This window comes from Rhincodon typus, chromosome 25 (genome assembly GCF_021869965.1).
Source record: "Rhincodon typus isolate 14 chromosome 25, sRhiTyp1.1, whole genome shotgun sequence".
NCBI lineage: Eukaryota > Metazoa > Chordata > Chondrichthyes > Orectolobiformes > Rhincodontidae > Rhincodon > Rhincodon typus.
The window spans coordinates 841,975-847,739 of NC_063356.1; the positions used below are offsets into that span (position 1 = coordinate 841,975).

A 5,765-nucleotide genomic window follows, 5' to 3' on the forward strand; every position below is an offset into this window, starting at 1 on the left:
ATTCCCACCTGTACCTGGCCATTCCTGTGCAACAGTTTCTGGAACATTGCCATTAACAGTACTGAGATAAAATCTTTGCAAACTGTAACTGTAAATCTTTTATATTCATTCTACGATAACATTTGGTAAATTAGTTTCAATTTCAGCATCACGTTTAATTTCTCACTCAGGAGACTTTGCTATAAGTCCCAGTGTGTCAGATATGCTATACGTACAGATTTCAGTGTGAGGGACGAGGAATGATTCACATGCTAATGCTTACTGTCCCTGGATGCCTCTAAGGTCAACAGAGCCAGCTGCATCCAGGCTGTTCCTTTGCCCCAAGTGGTTGATTTGAGCCTCAGGCTGAAAGGAGTAGAATTATTTCCAATGTTCTTGTACAAAATGCTCCTACTGCAGGCGGCCTGGGAGCAAATCCAACCATAGACCCGTCCGTCTAACCTTGCTACAACAACAGCTTTCATCTCTGAGCACCTTTGACCTGAGACAACATCTAAAGTGCTTCATAGGAGTATACAAAAATCCACAGGAAATCAAAGGAGATAAAAGGCCAAGTCATATTGGACCCAAAGCATTAACTCTGTTTCTCTTTCCACAGATACTGAGATTCTCCAGCATTTTCTATAGTTATAGATTTCCAGCATCTGCAGCATTTTGCTTTTATTTGAAATAACAAGACGAGTGTTCACTGGTTTGGCCAAAGAGCTGAGCTTTATGGACAAGGAGAGAGAGAATGGAAGGCAGGTTTAGCAAAGGAATTCTTGGATAATAAATAATAGCAGCAATCATCAGGAGAAATCCTGAGCAACATTTACATTTCCAGAACTGCTGTTCTGAAAAAGTGACAGTAAAAATAATGAAGGAGTTGGATGCTGTTTTCTGTATTCACTGCAGATATTTGGTTCAGAAAGAGGAATCGATTTAGAACCATTAAGAAGAAGAGGCCAGATTAAAGCTGTACCTTGTCATTAAGCAAGTGGAGCAGGGCAAGTGTATCTATCTGGAGGCTAGGGTTCAAATCCCACCTGCTCCAGAGATGTGTCATAACCTGAATAGGTCGATTAGAAATATTGACATGGAGTTCATTCTAATACAGAAACCACACCAATATCGGTGAAATTATGCAATAAAACATCGTTGTTGATATGAACAATATATTATTATTAATTGTTAAATGTCTAACAACTAAATAGTGATTGTATTCCTTAACTGCTTGCGATTCAACGTTATATTTGAAATAAGGGCTGCACAGACCGGGGGTCTTTAGTGAAGGTTGTGGGTGACATAATACTGATTATTACATTACGAAGGATGCTGAAAGGGAAGATGATGGTCAGGATTTGACACTCTCCCACTGTGGGTTAACACTGAGAACATTGATACAGCCCAAGAACTGCAACAATTCAAGAAGGCAGCTTCCCACCACCTTCTCCTGGGTGATTAGGGATGGGTAATAAACACTGGCCCAGTCAGAGATACCCGCATACCACCAATAAATAAAATTATAAAAGGAAGCTGATGAAGGTAAGTCAAATAACTGCTGACCCATCAGACTGACACCATTATCTGGCAGCCAATGGAATCAATGAGTAATGACCCGCACTTTCTCTTTGCGAATGTAACTCTGTAAATGATGGTGAACACAGAACAAAAATATTCTCTGAAAGCACATCTGAATATTCTAAACAAAGTGGAAAATTTCATTAAGTGAAATGTGAGATCAAGAAGACAAAGGGGGAAATCAAAATAACTTGCATCCATATAGCAACTTTCCCATGTCAGGATGTCCCAATTTGCTTTCCAAGCAATGAAACAGTTTTTTAAAAAAATTGAAATCACCTTTGAAATGTGAGGAAACTTGGCAGTTAATTGGCACACAGCAAGTCCCCACAACCAGTAATGAGATCATGATGGGATAATCTGCCAGTAATCATATCGAAATATGCAGAATATATTAGACTGGCTCAAGTTGTTTGATTCAACCAGGCCAGTGTGCCTGAGGGGTAATCATATTCCGGATACTTCACTGATGATTACCCTGAAGGATGTGATGGACAGACTCTCGATTTCTCAGAGATTTATGCGACAGGCAAATGAACAAGACGGTAGAATTGAAGCCGAGGATCTGCCATCATGAATGGCAGAACAGGTTCAATGGGCTGAATGGTCTATTCCTGCTCCTTGTTCTTGTGTTCTTTTGTCAATCCCTGAAACGGTGATCATGGGATCTTTTACATTGACCTCAGAAGGCAGACTTGGCCTCAGTTCAAACTCTAAAGTTCAGCTTAAAAGACTGCTTCAGGTTTATAAATGTAATTTGGTCACAATTGTGTTTGGAGTAAACTTGAGAGAGTGATGGAGATTGATGATGTTGCCCTGAGGTAGCAGAAGGATCTGCACAACAGATACAAGTGACAGACCTCTCATTGATTTAATTCAGCATAGATAAACATAAAGCTTGACACAATCGATGATTAAAATACATGGAATTACTTTACATAATGAATGATATTGAACAAAACATTTGGAACTTGAGGGAAGTCTGCTAGTGATTACACCTTTCAGTTTCACACTGTGGAGCCATAATTAACAAAGGAAAAAACAATAAAGATGAAAGGTATTGCATTGCTTTGGCATCTATTTTGATGACCCAAAGAGCTTTACAGCCAATGAAGTGGGTGTTGAACTACAGCCACTGTTGTAATGATGGAAACAGCTGATCTAGTTCAGCAGCCTCCAGCTCTGTAGACAAGAAACTGATGGTAAACTGAAACTACTTGGGGCTTTGCTCTGAAGCCAGTTGGAGTTTGTTTCTTGGAATTGGTCACTCAGTCATTGAGAAATAGCCTGGTCCCTGGGAACGATGCAGAGAAGGCTCCTCTGGGCAGGTGTCCTGTGTCAATGGCACAGGGAAATGGGGAAAGGTTTGAAATGTTTGAAATTGCATATTTAAAACAATCGTTGAAAAGACAATTCACTCTTAAAGGAGGTACTGAGACCAAATGGACAGAGCAATCCTGAGATTGCATTTCAATCAAAACCAGGTTTTTAGGACAAGGAGAGAACATTTGAATTAGGGAAAAATAAGACTGATGTCAGCAGTCTCCACCTCTGTTGCATTTGTTCTGATAATGCTACCTTCTGTAGAGGGGCCTCAGAAATGTCCACCTTTTTCCTCAACTGAGGATTCCCCAGCACCACAGCTGATAGAGCCCTCAGCTGGGTCTGGCCCATCTCCTGTACTTCAGCCCTCACCCCCCCATCCCACAACAGTGGTAGGGTCCCCCTTGTACTGACTTCCCATGCCACCAGCATCCACATCCAGAGAATCATTAACTGCCATGGCCGTCACCTTTAGATGCCACTGCCAGACACATATTTCCTTCTCGTTCATTGTTGGCGTTCCACAGGGGACTATTCCCCCCGGGATCCCTTGGTCCACTCCTCCTTCACTCCCAACATTCCCCCACAGCCCCGAGGCACCTTCCCCTGCAACCACAGAGGGTGTAACACCTGCCCATTTATTTCCTCCCTCCTCAGGATCCAAGGTCCCAGACATACCTTCCAGATGAAGCAGCGCTTTACCTCACATCACTCAATCTAGCCAACTGCATTCGCTGCTCACAATGTGGTCTCCTCTACACTGGGGACTGCTTTGTAGAACACTTATGTTCTGTCCGCAAAAATGACCCTGAGCTTCCGGTTGCCTGTCATTTCAACACATCACCATGTACCAACAGACCATAAGATATAGGAGCAGAATTAGGCCATTCAGCCCATCATTCTGCTGTACCATTTAATCATGGCTGATATGTTTCTCAGCCCAATTCTCCTGCCTTCTCCCCATAACCCTTGATCCCCTAACTAATTAAGAACCTATCTATGTCTTAACCCCTTAGGTCCAAGTATCATTCTTGTAAACCTATGTTGTATTCCCTCCGAGGTCAATATGTGTTCCTAAGGTGTGGTGCCCAGGTCTGCTCCCAGTGTCCAAGTGGGGCCTAACCAAGGTTAGACAAGATGGACAACCTCTCTCGTCATTTACCTTAATCTGTGCAAATTTTCATTTTCGCTAATTCCTGATTTTTGAACCAATATCAGATAATCTTCCTTTTGGAATACAGGCAGTTAAAAATGTGACATCAGCAAAAGCAACTCTTATATATCAGAGATCCCTAAAAACAAGTGAGGCCCTGCAACATCAAAGCCCAATCTGCTGAACTTGCCCCCTCTCTCACAGAGTCCTAAAGTCAGCAATAAAAATGAAATCTTTAAACATAACTTGTTGAAATACAACTTCAAGAAACAAAATAATAAAAAAGTTTCAGATCATGACAGAAATAGCCTCCCCCACTGAGTTCACCCACTGCCTCATGATCCCACAGCTGCCTACACTCATTAAATCAACTTGATTAGAATTCAAAAATGAGGTTTATCTCTGCATTGCCTTCCCCCCATCCCCCTACCCATATATCCCCCAGCACTCTAACGTCAAACACCCACTGAAAAATGAATCTTACCCTTGCCACCCTGACTCCCTGTACACAGACTGAACTTGTGCCTCTCAGTAACATAACCAGGCACCTCGCTTTCAGATACAAGCCCGATAATCAGTGATGCCAGTGAAATAACTATTTGTATTGATCATACATTGCTGCATTCAGTAGACATCTACTCTAACTGTAGCAGTTTAACCATAACCTAACCTTTAACTCAGTCTCGATATCCAACCCAAACCCCAAACATTAACCTAATCAACTTAACTTTAAGTCTTTAACACGAATCACACACTCAAACTTGAACCCAATTTTCAAACACAGACCAAAGCCTAACACTAACCCCCTGTGTGAGCTTCATATAAACCTGAAATCTTAGTGTAACAACTTAATCCCTTAAACGACGGGTCAGCTGTCAATTGACTGAATGCTAGAGCATGCTCAAGGGGCTGAACAGCCTGCAATGTTCTCATACTTAATGTCAGTCTGGGATTTGGTGGCAGTGGAGTTGGAACTGAGCTGAGCTGAGGCTGGACTGTCTCTCCAGCCAGAAACCACCTGCGGGAGAGGGATTTTATGAGGCTTTCCTGAGACAGCACGTCTGAGATGAAGGGCCTCTGTTGGATGCCACCAGTCCTGCAACTTTGTCCAGACCTCTGATGTCACCTGTCTCATCCAGCTCTGTGGTCCCTGCTTTTTAGCAAGTCTGGAAGTTCCCATAGCTCCAGAAGAAGACGGAAGAATAGCCACTGGAAAGCACACTCAGATTCAAAGTTTTGCACAGCAATCAGGAGTGGGTTCACTCGTTTCTCAGTTGAAACAAGAATGCACATGTAAATGTCCAAATGCCTATTCTCCCTCCTTCATTTGTCTATTGGTCTGTTCCAGAGCCCAAAGCCACATCTTTATCATCAACAGTGGTGCAGTGGATAATGCTCTCCTTTACTGATGTCAGATGGTTGTGCGTTCCAATCCCTCAACAAGATTCAAACATAAGAATTATGGCTGATGTTTCAGGGAGTGCCACACTGTCAGAGGGTCAGTGCCGAGGGAACACTGCACTGTCGGAGGGTCAGTACTGAGGGAGTGCCGCACTGTTGGAGGGTCAGTGTTGAGGGAGCGCCGCACTGTCGGAGGGTCAGTGCTGAGGGAGTGCCGCACTGTCGGAGGGTCAGTACTGAGGGAGTGCGGCACTGTCAGAGGGTCAGTGCTGAAGGGTGCTGCACTGTCGGAGGGTCAGTACTGAGGGAGTGCGGCACTGTCGGAGGG

General features: G+C 43.3%; 1 protein-coding gene across 1 annotated transcript in view; it reads right to left on the bottom strand.

Annotated features, from left to right (window-relative positions):
- The window catches only part of LOC125486034 (forkhead box protein P2-like), a 270,838-nt gene that overhangs the window by 92,442 nt on the left and 172,631 nt on the right, over positions 1-5,765 (bottom strand). The gene's annotated exons all lie outside the window — the stretch shown is intronic.